This window comes from Stegostoma tigrinum, chromosome 21 (genome assembly GCF_030684315.1).
Source record: "Stegostoma tigrinum isolate sSteTig4 chromosome 21, sSteTig4.hap1, whole genome shotgun sequence".
Taxonomy (NCBI): Eukaryota; Metazoa; Chordata; class Chondrichthyes; order Orectolobiformes; family Stegostomatidae; genus Stegostoma; species Stegostoma tigrinum.
In genome coordinates, this window is record NC_081374.1 from 15,651,658 (window position 1) to 15,670,318 (window position 18,661).

General features: G+C 42.5%; 1 long non-coding RNA gene across 2 annotated transcripts in view; it reads left to right on the top strand.

Moving 5' to 3' along the window:
* LOC132210800 (uncharacterized) overlaps positions 1-18,661 on the top strand; it is a 158,307-nt gene that overhangs the window by 30,500 nt on the left and 109,146 nt on the right. The gene's annotated exons all lie outside the window — the stretch shown is intronic.

Consider the following 18,661-nt stretch of genomic DNA (forward strand, 5'->3'; position numbering starts at 1 on the left):
TTCAAATTCTGTCTGCTGTGGTGGGATTCAAACCAAGGCCCCCAGAATGTTATCTGGGTCTCTGGATTAACAGTCCAGCAGTAATACCACTAGGCCATTGCCTCTCCTATGCTAAGACATATTCATTTCTACAATGGTTCAATATGATGGCCTTACCTATAGGACGCTGTGAGGAGGGTGGCATCTGAAGGTGCTTAGGCTGGTTAAAGTGACACGTGGCAGGAGATGCTGTCATGCCTGTCTGAGTCAGGCTAACTGTTAGAGAGATACAATAAGTGAACACACTGTTAAGAAAGTGTCCATTATGATAGTAGGGACAGATAACTGTAAGAGTGCTGTATAAACAAGCTCTAAATGCAAGTATCAATTGCAATACTGGATAAAAAGCTATGTCTACTCACGGCAAGCAGCTTACGCTCAAAGACGTAGTAAGAAGTGCTTTTAATAAAGACAACCTTTAAGACTTCTACTTGGTCTCCGTCTCACTCCTGTTTGCTGAACTCGGAAAGAACCTAACAGCTGCCCTGATAATTTATGGTTGAATTGCCTCTCAAGTGAGAGAATAAGACTGAGAATAACTCTGATTGTGAGGGTGACCTTTATCTCAATGTACAGCCTTGGACTTTTCACTAGCTACACTTGCTGAAATCGCTGCTCACTGCCCCTTTTACTGTCTGATACATCACTGGAATGATTTTCCATCCTCAGGGGTGAGCAACCAATTAAAATGATTATGGGCCCAGTCAGGTCTGAGGTGGGCAGGCCAGAATTTAGCACTAGTGGAGCAGCATGATGAGGCCTTTAGCAACATGTAGACTTGTTATTTTAGTGGTCCAGAGGGTTTTCAGTGCTGGAGGCCTCATGTTGCTAAGAGGACATTGTTAGCGGGAGCCACCACATTCTCAGTGGCCCATCAACGCTCCTGGAAGTGATTCCCTCGGCTTCACGAGGCCTGCGGGTCTCATCCTGAATAATTTTTTTCTTAAAAAAATCCCTCCAATGGTCCTCCAAATTGGTGCCACGGTACGGTTCCTGGTCTACATGATTAGTAATGCTGCCCCGTCCCAGTGGGGCTGCTGAGGCTTCTGATCTGCCAGACCTGTGTTTGGGCTAGTTACACTTGAGTGTCCTACTGCCACTTTAACAGATAACAAGTGCGGAGGTGGACAATGCATTCTAGAAAATTGTGCCAGCAGGCACGTTGCTGCTAAGTGCATATTCAATATACCCTTGGGTTCCAATGTTGTTTTCTGAGTCAGTAAATGTAGCACAGTGTATATGTTGATGATCATTTTACATGGTTTGGCATTTCATGCACTGTCAAGAAAGGAAAACCCAAATACTAAAAGTTAGGAAAATGCATTATCTAAATTTGAACGTAAGCTGCCTGCAATGCTCAAACCAAATCAGGAAGCATTTGATTCTAGTGCACATGGGGGCATCAACAATCCTGAATTCTCACAGTAGCTTTCCCGTTGCGTAATTATTGTTACTTTGATCCATTGCCATTGTATGACAAAGTCTTCTTAACTCAACCAGAACAATTACTAAAGATCAGCTCATAGACCATAACTGTTAGTGTGTCATTAGATGTCAATCACCACACAGAGGAATGGAAGCCTCAATGTTCATAATGAGGGTGGCTTTGCTTTAATTCACTCCACTTCCTCCTGGTCTGAAAGCAACTGCCATTCAACCTTTCCTTCAAATGTGACTTCCTCTTTGTTCGAGTTATTAGCTTCCTTTACTCCAGTGCTCACTAATCATATCTAATTGGTGCTGTTATTCTCTTAATGTCCAACACGACTCCTTTCCTCCTAAAGCTTGATCATTGCTTCCGTTTAGATTCATTTCAATCTCCTCTGTGTTTTATATCAACTTTATTTCAACCAAGAATCTCAATAAATGCTATCCTGATCAGTGACACCCCATGACCCTCGAGTGAACAAAACCAAAATTACATGATCACAGCAAAAGCTCCAGTTAAAAAATAATTCATCAGCTTAATCATCTCATAATGACAACACAGTTCATGAGAAAAGTAAGTGAAAGCAAGAACAATGTGATTAAAATTAACAAGAGCTCACAACTCTATAGCCAACATTGCAATTACAATTGCTTAGAAGCTTGGCCAGAGTGTGAAGGGATGTGTGACATTCTCTGAGGCCTTTTCATTGAAATTTTAAACAGTTGAGAAGAGATCAATTTGGAATGTGTTTCGGGAAGTCATAACTGAATTATGAACAAAATTGGATCTCTTTTGATTGTTCTAAGTCTTCATTTGTTAGCACAAAATTTCAGTATTGCAGATACAGACACAGTCTAGCAAAGATTTTAATCTTGCACATATCAGGAAATTTCACAATTTAATGGGCTTGCATCAGAAGTTTATAGAAAAGCTATGTAATTCAGGTACATTCTCAAATCCAGGTTCCTTAGAACAAAGATAGTAGCAACTGCAGATGCTGGAGAATCTGACAGTTGTGGAGCTGGATGAACACAGCAGGCCAAGCAGCATCAGAGGAGTCGGAATGCTGGCGTTTCAGGTCTAGACCCTCCCGAAACGTCAGCTTTCCTGCTCCTCTGATGCTGCTTGGCCTGCTGTGTTCATCCAGCTCTACACCTTGTTATCCTTAGAGCAAAGGTTAGGTCAGATTTTGGAAATTGTTAGTTTTCAGGGAAAAAAAATTGACTTAAATTAATTCATTTCTAATGGACATAGATAAACCAGTGGACTTTTTTTTTTAAAGAAACTTTAGTATAATGGCCATGTGCTGTTGATTTTGAGTTACATTTCAGACGTTATATGTAACATCTCTTCCATGTTTCTTCAGCATCACTACATCTGTAAAAATTTGTTTAAGTTGTTAAGAGATTAAAGAAAATTGTGCCCAATACTTTAACAATGCAATTTTTTGTATAGCTGAATTTGTGAGAAAGTATATATATGTAGATTATAGGCTTTCTTAAAATATCACAAAATATCTTAGATATATTAGTCATCCAGGATTCAGGAAAGAGAGAGCAAAAAAGTGTAAGAGATTAACAGTCTCTATTGCAATGTGAACGGAAAAGCACACCAGGATTGCTTTCACTTACTTTTCTCATGAACTGTGTTGTCATTATAAGATGATTAAGCTGATGAATTATTTTTTAACTGAAGCTCTTGCTATGATCATGTAATTTTGAAAATACCAAATCCTGAGGTGTTAAACAAGATTAGAAGATCCATCTAGTTTTGTTATAGAGAGGATCGCCAGTAAAATTCTTACAGAGAAAGCAATTCTGGGAAGTTAACAGACTGAGAAAAGAATAGAAGGAAAACCTTGGGAGTTATGAATCATTTTGGAAGCATTGTGGAAGAATTAAATATCAACTTAAAGGGCAGAATGAATTTTTTTGGTTGTGGTAAAAATAAGAAGGGTATTCCATTCTGTCCTTTAAACTAGAAGACACCTATTATTAAGGTGATAGTGCTTTTAGCCTTTTGTCCAATAGATATCTTGAAACATATAATCTTTTCCATTACTAACTGGAAGTTTAAATTCATTTAAAAATTATTAGTCGCTACAGATAAAGTTATTAAAATAATATAGTCAAAATTGTAACTCTATTTAACCTTGAAACAAGCCATATAAAATAAAATTAAACTTAATTCTCTGTGAGAATAATTTATTTTGTCAAATAATGGGTTTGAACATAATAATGTCATGTGAATTTAAATATTTGTATTTTGTTATTGTGGGATTAAAATTGTTAAATTAAAAGAAAATTGAAAATTATAATATATGAACGAAAGAAGGTAATTAAATGAATTTTTCAATGAAATCTGTTGGATATCAGAAATAAGTTGTTGAAGGAATTTATTGAACTGATTTGCAGCTTTAATACATAGCTCAGTTCATCTATATGCCTGCAGGGTAAGTATCTCAGTTTATTACTTTGTTAAACATTTTCTTTGTCTTATTTTTAAGTTTTACTCTTACTTTCTAGAGATAGGGTAAGTGACTGAATAAAAGGGATTTCCTTGTGCCATGTTAGGAGCAAATGAAGGTTTCAACAGCATCTGCACTGTGATAGGACACAGATACATGGTGTTATGAAGGTGGCAGTAGTGCCCTCTGTCATAGGTCAGAAGCTTTGCTCTAGGTTGAACAGGATGCACAGATTATAAAACTATCTAATTCAGTCTGAGTCTGTGGGCCTAAGTGTACTCAGATCCGGTCTATATTCTTGGGAGTGAACATTAACAAAAATTTTTAAATGTATCTGTTCATAAAACATGGCAAGGGATGTTACAGATTGAAGGCCCTGTTCCTTGTGACTTGATGCGACAATGACACAGCTCCTTATAAAGAACAATACAGCACAGGAAGAGGCCTTTTGGCCATCCAAGCCTGTGTTGACACATCTTGTCCTGCCATACTGAAACTGCCTTCACCTACAGGATCCATATCCCTCTATCCTCTTCCTATTTATGTATTCATCCAGGTGCTTCGCGAATACTGCTATTGTGTCTGCTTCCACCACTTCATCTGGCAATGTTTTCCGGGAATTCAGCACCCTTTGTGTGAAAAACCTGTATCACACATCTCTTTTGAACTCCATGCCCCGCACCCTGCCCTGCCCAACCAGCACCTTGAACCTGTATTCCTGAGTAATGGATCCCTCCTACCTGGGAAAAAGCCTTATACTTTCCATTCTATCCATGCCATTCACAACCTTATAAACCTCTATCAGGTCGCCCCTCAATCACCTGCAATCCAGTGAAAACAAACCCAGTCTATCCAAGATAACAAAGTGTGAAGCTGGATGAACACAGCAGGCCAAGCAGCATCTCAGGAGCACAAAAGCTGACGTTTAGGGCCTAGACCCTTCATCAGGGGGAGGCGGACCGAAGATGGATAAAGGAGAAGATAGGTGGAGAGGAGAGTACAGGTGGCGATAGGTCAGTCGGGGAGCATGGACAGGTCAAGGAGGCGGGGTGAGGTTGGTAGGTGGGAGATGGAGGTATGGCTTGAGGTGGGAGGAGGGGGTAGGTGAGAGGAGGAACAGGTTAGGGAGGCGACAAGCTGGGCTGGTTTTGGAATGCAGTGGGGGAGGGGGAGATTTTGAAGCTTGTGAAGTCCACGTTGATACCATTGGGCTGTAGAGTTCCCAAGCGGAATATGAGTTGCTGTTCCTGCAACCTTCAGGTGGCATCATTGTGGCACTGCACGAGGCCCATGATAGACATGTCATCTAAGGAATGGGAGGGGGAGTTAAAATGCCTCCTACCCTCCTTCGACCTCTTCATCCCCAAATGCCGTCAAGACATTAAACGCTTCAACCTCTCTCTGATGAAGGGTCTAGGCCCGAAACGTTAGCTTTTGTGCCCCGAGATGCTGCTTGGCCTGCTGTGTTCATCCAGCTTCACATTTTTTTATCTTGGATTCTCCAGCATCTGCAGTTCACATTATCTCTGATCCCCAGTCTATCCAATCTTTCTTCATAGTTAAAATCCCCCATTCCAAGCAACATCTTAGTAAACCCTTTCTGTACCCTCTTCAAAGCATTGACTTCCTTCTGGTAGTGTGGTGACTAGAACTCTATGCAATATTCCAAATGTGGCCCCACTAAAGTTCTGTAAAACTGCATTGTAACATGTCTATCCTTATACTCAAAGCTCCTTCCAATGAAGGCAAGCCTGCCATAGGCCTTTATTTTACTACCTTATCTACCTGCAATACCACCTTCATTGATCTGTGGACCTGTACACCCAGATACCTCTGCATATCAAAAACCCTAAGAGTACTGCTATTAACTGTATAATTTCTACGTGTGCTTGGCCTTCCAAAATGCATAACCTCACATTTGACTGCATTAAAATCCATCTGCCATTTTCTGCCCATGCATCCGACCCATATCTTGCTGTAACATCTGATAATCCTCCTCAATACCCACAACTCCACCAATCTTTGTATCATCTGCGAAAGATACCAAGTGCTCAGCAGCTATTCTTAGTGCAAAGTTATAGGCCACCTTTTAATTCTAGCTCTAGCCCAGTGTGGAGTGGTGACGGGGAAATGCAATTCATGGAGGGCCATTCAGTTTATGAAGTCTTTGCCAGTCAGTAAGATCAGGCTGATCTGATAATCCTCATCTCCACCATTCTGTCCTTTCTCCATAACCTCTGATTAAAAATATACTTTAGCCTTGAATATACGCAATGACCCAGGCTCTACAAATCTCTATGGTAAAGAAATTGTACAGAGTCCCAACTTCTGAGGGAAGAAATTCCTCATACCACAGACCCGAAATGGTAACTCTGTTTTATTCTTCACAGGCGCTGCCAGACCTCCTGAGCTTTTCCAGCAACTTCAGTTTTTGTGCCTGATTTACAGCATTCGCAGTTCTTTCAGTCTTTATTAAGAAATTCCTCACGTTAGTCTTAAATGGGACACACCTTACCCTGAGATTCTGCACTTTGGCCCTAAACTGTCCCACAACGAGAAACAACCTTTCTATATCTATCATGTCAGGCCCTCTAAAAACCATTCATCATTTGATTTCCATGAGTACAGCTTAAATCGACAATGCCATATCCATGAATAAAGTCAGGAAGAGGCAATATACAGCTGAAAAAGAGTAATATAGTTTTTGTAAAGGACAGTATAATTGGGGGAATAGATACTGTTCTCTGTAGCAAAGGCAGAGAGCCCAGAATGGTGTCAAACCATCTGGGAGCTAGGTTCAGGACAACTCTACTGGCCCCGAGTGGAGCTTGGAGTGGGAAGAGAAGCAGCCCGTTATTGTGGTCCATTTCATTATCAGCAATACAGGTAGGACAATGAAAAAGGTTTTGCTGAGGGATTGTGAGCAGCTCAGGACGAAAATCAAAAGCAGAACCACAAAGAGAATAATCTCTAGATTTTCCATGTGCAATTTGGCATAAATGTATAGCTCAGATATTGGAGTTGGCGAAATGGGTTCCAGTTCATAGGACACTGGTACCAGTACTGGGAAAAAGAGAGCTGTTCCCTCAGAGATAATGGGAACTGCAGATGCTGGAGAATTCCAAGATAACAAAATGTGAGGCTGGATGAACACAGCAGGCCAAGCAGCATCTCAGGAGCACAAAAGCTGACGTTTCGGGCCTAGACCCTTCATCAGAGAGGGGGATGGGGAGAGGGAACTGGAATAAATAGGGAGAGAGGGGGAGGCGGACCGAAGATGGAGAGTAAAGAAGATAGGTGGAGAGAGTGTAGGTGGGGAGGTAGGGAGGGGATAGGTCAGTCCAGGGAAGACGGACAGGTCAGGGAGGTGGGATGAGGTTAGTAGGTAGATGGGGGTGCGGCTTGGGGTGGGAGGAAGGGATGGGTGAGAGGAAGAACCGGTTAGGGAGGCAGAGACAGGTTGGACTGGTTTTGGGATGCAGTGGGTGGGGGGAAGAGCTGGGCTGGTTGTGTGGTGCAGTGGGGGGAGGGGACGAACTGGGCTGGTTGAGGGATGCAGTAGGGGAAGGGGAGATTTTGAAACTGGTGAAGTCCACATTGATACCATATGGCTGCAGGGTTCCCAGGCGGAATATGAGTTGCTGTTCCTGCAACCTTCGGGTGGCATCATTGTGGCAGTGCAGGAGGCCCATGATGGACATGTCATCTAGAGAATGGGAGGGGGAGTGGAAATGGTTTGCGACTGGGAGGTGCAGTTGTTTGTTGCGAACTGAGCGGAGGTGTTCTGCAAAGCGGTCCCCAAGCCTCCGCTTGGTTTCCCCAATGTAGAGGAAGCCGCACCGGGTACAGTGGATGCAGTATACCACATTGGCAGATGTGCAGGTGAACCTCTGCTTAATGTGGAATGTCATCTTGGGGCCTGGGATAGGGGTGAGGGAGGAGGTGTGGGGACAAGTGTAGCATTTCCTGCGGTTGCAGGGGAAGGTGCCAGGTGTGGTGGGGTTGGAGGGCAGTGTGGAGCGAACAAGGGAGTCACGGAGACAGTGGTCTCTCCGGAAAGCAGACAGGGGAGGGGATGGAAAAATGTCTTGGGTGGTGGGGTCGGATTGTAAATGGCGGAAGTGTCGGAGGATGATGCGTTGTATCCGGAGGTTGGTAGGGTGGTGTGTGAGAACGAGGGGGATCCTCTTGGGGCGGTTGTGGCGGGGGAGGGGTGTGAGGGATGTGTTGCGGGAAATACGGGAAACGCGGTCAAGGGCGTTCTCGATCACTGTGGGGGGAAAGTTGCGGTCCTTAAAGAACTTGGACATCTGGGATGTGCGGGAGTGGAATGTCTTATCGTGGGAGCAGATGCGGCGGAGGCGGAGGAATTGGGAATAGGGGATGGAATTTTTGCAGGAGGGTCGGTGGGAGGAGGTGTATTCTAGGTAGCTGTGGGAGTCGGTGGGCTTGAAATGGACGTCAGTTACAAGCTGGTTGCCTGTGATGGAGACTGAGAGGTCCAGGAAGGTGAAGGATGTGCTGGAGATGGCCCAGGTGAACTGAAGGTTGGGGTGGAAGGTGTTGGTGAAGTGGATGAACTGTTCGAGCTCCTCTGGGGAGCAAGAGGCGGCGCCGATACAGTCATCAATGTACCGGAGGAAGAGGTGGGGTTTGGGGCCTGTGTAGGTGCGGAAGAGGGACTGTTCCACGTAACCTACAAAGAGGCAGGCATAGCTGGGGCCCATGCAGGTGCCCATGGCCACCCCCTTAGTCTGTAGGAAGTGGGTTTGTCAGGACCAGTCACTGGTGGATTTGTAACCAGAGTTGACGTAGAATTTTAAACTAATTTAGTGTGCGGGAGAGTTCAATTTAAAGTAAGTTAAAACATTCTGAAATAAGTGAGAGAGCACGGTACTGAAGAGATGCACAATAATCAAAGGAAGGAGATAAAGAAATGCAGAAGAACATAGTAGAAATTACAACCAGAGTAATTAATAATGGTAAAAAGGCATATCTACTTGTTAACTGCTGCTTGCTGTATGCTAATAGGCTAATAAAAGACAGTTCAGTGAAGATTTAGTCGATTCGTTCCTGGGATGAAAGGTAGATCGCATGATGAAAGTTTAACAGTTTGGGTTAGAGCTTTAAAGAATGACAGGAGACTTTAGTGAGGTACTTGAGTGAATGAAGACTGGGAGAAGAACTAGGAGGTTGAATGAAGTTAAGTTGGAGATGAGAAGAAGTATTTTCTCTAATAATGTAGAATTCTGTTCCCCAGAAAGTAGTGGAGCCGAGTTATTTTATTCATTTCAGAGTCAGTTACATTTTTTGATAGACTTAACGGAGAGTCAGGGGTTATGGGATGCAAAGCAGAGTTGAGACTACAAATAGAACAATCATATTCAGATTGAATGGCTTGCTCCTGCTCTTAAATTCTATTTTGTTGAGTTAATTCATCTTAAAAACAGAAATAGGGTTCATTACATTGTATTAAAACAAGAGGGGAATTTTTATCTTATACTAATGCAATTATTAGTACAAACTGATGTTACGACTACCAGGGTGCACCACATGGTCAGTGAACTATAAATTAATATAGCTTTGTGTAAATCTCTTCTAATTTGTAATGATTCAAGGAATAACAGCAATCAAATTTTTGTTTGAACATGTTAAAGTTTAGTTTATTACAAGTTATCACTGAGGGCTCCATAATGAAAAAGTTATTAAAATGAAATAACAGATCTCTAGGTTAACACAAAGATTGATAAAAGAATTTAAAAAAGACAAAAGTCCCAATAAATCTCTGTGGTTTGACTTTAGGGCCCCTTACTTTAGTTCCTTGTTGCTGAAGAGAAGTGGTTTACACTTGAACTGAGATCCAACAGCCACAGTGGTTTCTGTAGTTGAATAGTGAGTGTTTACTTGTTCAGGTTGACCAGAACAGTTGTTTCGGGAAGTGGATAGATTCCCTGAGTCAACAAGGTGTAGAGCTGGATGAACACAGCAGGCCAAACAGCATCAGAGGAGCAGGAAGGCTGATGTTTCGGACCTAGACCATTCTTCAGAAATGGGGGAAGGGAAGGGGGATCTGAAATAAATAGGGAGAAACGGGGAGGCAGATAGAAGATGGATAGAGGAGAAGGTAGGTGGAAAGGAGAAAGACTGGTCAAAGAGGCGGGGATGGAGCCTGTAGAGGTGATTGTAGGTGGGGAAGTAAGGAGGAGATAGGTCAGTCCAGGGAGGACGGACAGGTCAGGGGGGGGTGGGATGAGGTTAGTAGGTCGGAGATGGGGGTGGAGCTTGAGGTGGAAGGAGCGGTCCCCAAGCCTCCACTTGGTTTCCCCGATGTAGAGGAGGCCACAATGGGAGCAGCGGATGCAATACACCACATTAGCAGACGTGCAGGTGAACTTTACAGGGACGCTTTGCAGGACACCTCTGCTCGGTTGACACTAAACAACTGCACCTCCCAGTCGCGAACCATTTCAACTACCCCTCCCATTCCGTAGACGACATGTCCATCCTGGGCCCCCTGCAATGCCACAACGATGCTACCTGAAGGTTGCAGGAACAACACCTCGTATTCCACTTGGGAACCCTGAAGCCCAATGGTATCAATGTAGACTTCACAAGCTTCAAAATCTCCCCTTCCCTCACTGCATCCCAAAACCAGCCCAGCTCGCTCCCGCCTCCCTAACCTTGTCCTTCCTCCCACCTATCCCCTCCTCCCACCTCAAGCCCCACCCCCATCTCCTACCTATTAACTTCATTCTGCCCCCTTGACCTGTCTGTCCTCCCTGGACTGGCCTATCTCCTCCCTACCTCCCCAACTACATTCACCTTTACTGACTCCATCCCCGCCTTTTTGACTGCTCTGTCTCCTCTCCACCGATGTTCTCCTCTATCCATCTTCTATCTGCCTCCCTCTCTCTATCTATTCATTTCAGACACCCCCCCCTACCCCACCCCCATTTCTGAAAAAGGGTCTAGGCCCAAAACATCAGCCTTCCTGCTCCTCTGATGCTGCTTGGCCTGCTGTGTTCATCCAACTCTACACTTTGTTATCTCAGATTCTCCAGCATCTGCAGTTCCTACAATCTCTGAAACAGATGCCCTGAGTCGGTGGCTTTAGCACTTTCACGTTGTCTGACTTTCTTCAACTGAACAGTACTTGGTTTTTGGATATATTTTCCTCATTGCCTTCCTTGGGTAAAACAGCCCCTGAGATAGTTCTCAAAACTTTATTTTTGGAATTCTGAACAGTTTTTTTTTTCTTGGCCGGGTTTCTTTATATCATTCAAAAGTTCACAAGTGTGCTCTGATAAGTTTGAGAAAACAGGGTTCCACAAAGGGAAGAAGTCAAGTATCCTATATTCCTTTGAGGTTCTTTCTCCTGTCTGTTTTTTTCTTTCCATAGCCGCCTCCAATGTCAAATTGCAAACTCTCGATTTTTTTCAAGATTCTTTACAAGAGGGAATGTGGAGGCTGTACCTGAGATCTAACCATTCTGAGACAAATCATTGTGCTGTATTTGGATTGGCAGAGAAACTGTCTGTTATTTAAATGGAGAAAGACTGCATAAAGCTGCAAGACAGAGGTGTCCATTTGCATGAATCACAAAAAGCTGGCAGCCAAATGCAGAGGGCATTAGGGAAAGAAGATGAACTATTCGCCTTTATTTCAAGTATAAAAATAAGGAAGTCTTGCTAAAACTGTACAAAGCAAATTACAATAAATTACACATTTAAAAGACATTTGGACGGATACGGAAGGTTCGGAGGGGTACGGGCCAAACACAGGCAAATGGGACTAGTTCAGTTTAGGAAACCTGTTCAGCATGAACGAGTTTGGCTGAAGGGCCTGTTTCCAAACTGTGTACCTCTATGGCTCAATGATTCTATGTCTGGACAATCCACTTTATACTTATAGCTGTATGATCAGCCATGTTATTGACCACTTGTGTTTGGTTAGAAACACAGCATGACAGAAACTGATGAAGAAACTATAGTGCTACAAGAAAGATGTTGTGAAACTTGAAAGGGCTTGGAAAGATTTACAAGGATGATGCAGAGGTTAGAGGGTTTGAGCTATGGGGAGATGCAGAATATGGTGGAGCTATTTTCCCTGGAGTGTTGAAGGCTGAGGGGTGACCTTATAGAAATTTATAAAATCATGAAAGGCGCGGATAGGGAAAATAGACAAGGTTTTTTCTTCAGGGTAGAGGACTCCAAAACTAGAGGGCATAGGTTTAAGGTGAGGGGGGAAAGATTCAAAAGTGCCCTTTAGGGGTAACCTTTTTACGCAGAGGGTGATGCATGTGTGGAATGAGCTGCCAGAGGAAGTAGTGGAGAACTGGATTAATTTAGGATATCTAATTGGCATGGACTAGCTGGACCAAAGTATCTGTTCCCATGCTGTGCATCTCTATGACTCTATGGCTAAACTCAGCAGATCTAACAACATCTGCAGAGAGAAACACAGAGATAGTATTTTTTCTTCAGGACTATTTGGTTAGAGTTAGATCAGTTTTGCTCTTGTAAAAATTCCCGGTTATTCGCTAGATTTGAGACTTTCTAGACAATATGTCTCAGTTCTAACTGCTTGTTTTTAAAATTATTCAATTCAAATTAATTGCTTCCCAAGGAATCTAAAAGGGAATTGTAACATTTGTAACCACAGTAATCTCATTTATCCTCTCACAAATTAAGTAGAAGATTTAAGAAGACTTTTTTCTCTTGTTTACAATATAACAATGGTCAGCTGTAGGGGGCATACTGGATTTTTAACATTCTTATCTGATTGACTCCAGATTTGCAAGTTATGTTGTAAAACAAACAAAAAGCTGCACACAAATTGCTATATTTTATTAACTAAAATAGTTGCACAATTATTTTGGTCACAAATCTCCATAATGCCTGCAGCAATCTTTCTCAAACATAAACAAAATGGCTACTCTTCTGGGCCTGCTGTGCACAATTCACATCTGCATTATATTATGACACACTTCATTGAATCTTCGTAGCAAGTCATAAAGCTAAATAAAACAAAATCTCATTGTAGTTATATGACTTACTGCCATTGTGCATTCTGCTTTGGGCCAAATTGATTTCTGAATTAAATCCCTGCATAATTAATTTTCAAGATGCTGACTGTGGTATTGAGCTGAATGATGAATTTTCAATAATAATATTGTTTTGTGAAGATGATATACTATTTAATGTTGTAAGTAAAAATTAACAGAATGTGACAGTGTTCCAGATTTTTCCATACAGACTCTGCATGAGATGAAACAGGTTGCGCACCATTAAGATCATAAATAGGAGCATGAATAGGTCATTTGTTCCTTTAAGGCTGTTCTATCATTAAATACAATAATAGCTGACCTTGCACCTTACCTCCACCTTCCTGCATTATCCACCTATTCCTTGATTCTGTCACTGTCTAAAAATCTATCAATTTCTGCCCTAAGTATTCCCAACGGACTGACATTTACCAACAATAAGCTATGTGTCAATTTGGAGAATTTCATGGAGGTTGATCTCCATGAGCTCTAGTGAGTTATTTGACACAAATCTCCATAATTCACTTCATTATGTATGCACTATGATTCTATGGTGCTCCAGCTGTTCTGCCGCGCACTTGTCAGCAGCAGAAATACTCACTACTGCCAAATCCATGAGCAGATGGGAGCCTCAACATGGATGTTGCACATTGTTGCCCTGATTCAGATATCTGTTGCTAGGACCTTTTGGCACTCATACAGTATCTGTTTATATGTCTGGCACTAAGAATGAGGACTTGTCCCTCCATTCTCAACTCTCAAATTACGCAAGAAAGGCAGCATAGTTTAAAAGATAATGCATTATGTCTGAAGATGTGAAACATGCAGCACCTTGTGTCGGCTACAGAGCCTTGGAAGATGATTGCCACTTTGACAGCCATGAATCTTTCCAGCCCATGAGACATAGCTTGAACTCCCCAGCCATGAGTAGGATTGATTCACTGCATTCAATGCAAATATTGCTACAGGCCAGGAACTTTAATTGACACAGCAGATCAATGTGTGAATTCTACATACAGCATTTTGGGGTCGCAGATGCCTTTCGCTATTGCACTTTGATGGGCCTCACATGCGCAAAAGTAGACCACCCCCTTCCATCGCAGTGTAGAACACTTCGTCCATTTTAAATTCAGTTAAAATCTGGAAATAAAAAACGAGCCTAATGGTGACAGTGTAAGCACTGTAATTGTTATAAAAATCCATATGGTTCTCAACACCCTTTAAGAAAGGAAATTTGCCATCCTAACCTTGAGTGGCCTACATGTGACTCCAAATCCATAGCAACATGATGGGCAATAAATCCTGGCCCAGCCAGTGATGCCCACATTCAATGAATTAAAAGAGAGTGTTGCTCTGTAGTGATAGCGATTTCCATTTCTGTTGGGTACAATTTGAGGAAGGAAAGCAACACGTGGTTGTGCTTCATGGACTGAGTGTCAAACTCAGCCTTGCCTCCCTGATGACCCACCTCCAAACCTGTCTATTTCTTTCTTCATTGTCCTCCCAGGAAACTTGACTGGCTTTGATCATCCCCACATTCCTACCCAACCCATTTATTTAACAGGTCACCTTCCCTCCTACACCCCCGCCCCAAATCTCTGAGCCCAAGCATACAGTGTAGTCACGCCAAACATTTGTCATACACTCTCGACTCCATTGCAGGCTGAGTTAGTGGTGACCCTCAATGATACTTCTGCATTGTGCCCACAATTCTCCTGTGCTCTGTCATATCATACCATAATGAATTGATTTGCCACCTCCTTCACAATGATTAATCCCCATACACTGCCTCCAATCCCTACCACAGAACTCCCCATTTTCTCACCAAAGCAGTGACCCCAGTAACCACCCCTTTACCAGACAGATCTGCCGGAATGACTGTGGCCCAGCCCACAATCAACTTGAGGAAACAGCTCTGACTCATGAGTGCCTGGATCCCTGATGGATCTCTATGTGGCTCCTGATTGATTTACCGTGAATCCTCTGACTAGATGCATTGGACATTCAGGACTGACTGTGGCCCACTCCCCAGAATACAGGGGTACAATGCCCCTGACCCTGGACTCCTTGAGTGGACACCACCTACCCCTATACTGATAGAGGGTAATGCCCTTGACTTACTGTGCTTATACCCACCACCTGAATACTGTATCCCTTGACCTAACTGAAGACTACTCCCCTTAGACTTTGGGTCATGGCCATTTAATAGAAACATATGCTGTGATTTGTTGTGTGAACGACTAGCACACGTTGTCAGAGCAAAACTCTCTTTTAATTCATTGAATGTGGGCATCACTGGCTGGGCCAGGATTTATTGCCCATCATGTTGCTGTGGATCTGGAGTCACATGTAGGCCACTCAAGGTTAGGATGGTAAATTTCCTTTCTTAAAGGACATTGTGAACCACATGGATTTTTATAACAATTGAAAGTGCTTACACTGTCACCATTAGGCTTGTTTTTTATTTCCAGATTTTAACTGAATTTAAATTTTTCCATCTACGGTGATGTGGTTCTAATCCATATCACAGAACATGAATCTGAGGTTCTGGGAGGCTAGTTCAGTGATACTGTCGCTATGCTAACACCTCCTAGCGTCATGCAGAAGCATGTTCACCCAGTGACTGATCGTTGTTGACAACAGTGACAAGCTGCTTGTTCAAAGGCGCTGTAATCTCTAAATGTTGAATTAGGTGGAAAAATGCAAAAAGGCAAGGCACAGCAGAGATGCTTTGAGCATCCAAATGGACACAAAGTGAGATAGTGCTAAGAGAGAGTCTTGAGATGCTTAAATCCATGTGATATCTGCTTGTTCTACTTGCAAAAATGCTACTATGCTCAAAAGAACAGCATTGAAGGTAAGAACTGTATTCTATGTAAGTTGGAGATATACCATGAGGATTGCAGAAGTTAGCACATGTCAGATACCAGCCTCCATGGCTGGGTGTGGGGGCTGTAGACGGTTGTAAATCATGGAGCGTAACCCGAGAGGTTAAGGCCCAGATGAGCAAGTGGTGAGCTGGAGCCCATGTTCTCACTCTGACTTTCAGGTTGGGAATTGCTGCTGTCCAGTTACTATCTGGCATTTGTGAGTATTACATAGCAAAGAGGTGGTACTGGGCCATAATAGTTTGCTAACTCATGCAAATGAGCTTCTTGTTGCCCACAGTCGAGACTCTCGTCTCACCATTCAAAATTTGGTTGTACAATCGGGTGTTTTCTTCTCAATGTCGAAACTCTCATTTCCTCTGATTTAACCATATTTTTGCAGCGGCCCAAGTCTTTGAGTGGCTGGGAAAATTCTGTCCAATGATTGTGTATGTACAGCTCCATTGGGAGGAAAATTCAAACAATTCCATAGGTATCTGCGTGGGAAAAGGTCTCATCTCTGTTCTAAGTGGACTACCTCTTCATCTGCAGCAGTGATCGTATGTTCAAGACTCCTTAGCTAGGGAAAATATGTTCCTAGTGTCTATCTCGCCAACCCCTTTAAAAGCCTTTGCAGATGACCAAACAAGCATGTTATGGGTTAATCTCTTAGTACAAGGAACAACCCTATGAAAGCATGTCTATTTGTGTGGGACATTACCCGCTTAAAGCTGTTTAATGGATCTGTGTTATCAGCAAGGGAGTCATACAGAACATACCGAGGGGGCAAAAGTCCCTTATCCTACAGGAAAATGTTTGGTGACTTAAAAACTTGTTATAATATGCTCGCGAAAGTTTGAAGATTATATTCTTGCAAATGTTATTATTCAGTAGAGCTAACAATTGTGCCATAAAAAAGCTAAAGATTTCATGAGGTATGCCAGTGTAGGATATTCATTCATCTCCATCAATTAATGCAGCACATTTAGAATGAATGGCATGTGCAATTATCTCTCACTACAGTCTTACGGTGCTTTGAACTGTTCCCACTATAAAGAATCTGCCTTTCTCTTTAGAGATAGTAGGAACTGCAGATGCTGGAGAATCCGAGATAACAAGGTGTAGAGCTGGATGAACACAGCAAGCCAAGCAGCATCATAGGAGCAGGAAAGCTGACATTTTGAGCCTAGGTCCTTCTCCTGAATAAGGGTCTTGGCCCGAAACATCAGCTTTCCTGCTCCTATTATGCTGCTTGGCCTGCTGTGTTCATCCAGCTCTACACCTTGTTATCTCTGCCTTTCTCTTTAAGATTTTTTTCCTGCTTCCACGAGCACTGGCCTACTTAACCTCGGCTGTACTTATATGATGCATATTCCAGTAATTGCTGCACAAAGCGTATGGTATATTTCTGCTATTTTTAATTTGCTTACATTTTCTATACTATTTGCAAGACCATTGCTCAGGCTAGTCTTCAGCTCATTCTCATTGCAGTCTCTGTCATATAAAACTTTACTGTCAGAATCTTAATTCAGAACAAGTCCCATTCTCCTATCAACTTTGTTGATCTATGTTGGCTCCCAGATGAGAAAAACATCAACTTTAAAATTCCCATCCCTGTTTTCAAATCCCCCTACAGCCTCGGCCTTCCTGATCTCTGTAATCTCCTTGATCTATACCTCTGAGATATCTGACCTCCTCCTTCTCTGATAGTCCATAAGACACAGAAGCAGGCCACTGAGTTATCAAATCTGCTGCATTATTCAAAGAGATCACCATTTATTTGATAATCCTTAACTCCACTTTCCTGCCATGTCTATATAACCCTTGATTCCCTCACTGATTTTAAAAAAGTCATGAGTATATTTAACTATACAACATCTCCAGCCCCCTGCAGTATAGAATTCCAACAATTCACTATTCTGTCAGAGAAGAAGTTCCTCCTCATCTCCATCTTCAATGAGTAGCCCCCTACTCTGGAATTATGCCCTTAGGCCCTAGATTCTCCCTCAAGGGGAAAAAATTCTCAGCATTTATCCTGTCAAGCTCCTTAAGGTTCTTATGTGTCACAATAAGATTATTTATCATTCTTCTAAACTCTGATGAGCACAGGCCGAACTTACTCAAGCTCTCCGGCTAGAAACATCCCCACGTGGCTGGGGCCAATGTTGTGAACCTTTTCTCAACTGCTGCCAATGCAAACGTGTGTTCTCTTAGATAAGCGAACCAAAACTGTTCACAGTATTCTAGTCATGCATTGGTTAGTCCTGTCAAATATTAGCGCAACATCCCCATTTGTCTTCCCTAGTAACAGTTGAACCTGTATGCTAGCATTTTGTGATTCATGTAACAAGACCCCGAAATATCTTTGTGCTGGAGCTTTCTGCAATCTTTCACTCATAAATGGTATTCAGCTCGTTATTGTTCCTGCCAAACCCATATAACTTACATTTTCCCCATTTTATTTTATGTCTGCGAAGATGTTGTCCATTTGGTTCTCAACTATTTTTGCATCATCTTCGAACTTGGTGATAGTACATTCACTTTCTTCATTTAAGTCATTAATATATGTTATAAATAACTATGGCTCCAGCAATGATCCCTGTGTCACACCACTGGTTATCAGTTTCTATCCTGAAATCACCCTCTATCCCATTTTTATTCTTTAATTAGCATATCTTCTATCCTTGCCAATATACAACTCCAAAACGATGGGCCCTTATCCAGTTAAGTAACCTTATAATGCAATTCCTTATCGAGTGCTTTTTGATGAACCAAATACATTACATTACATTAAGAGCCGCGAGGTTATGCTGCAG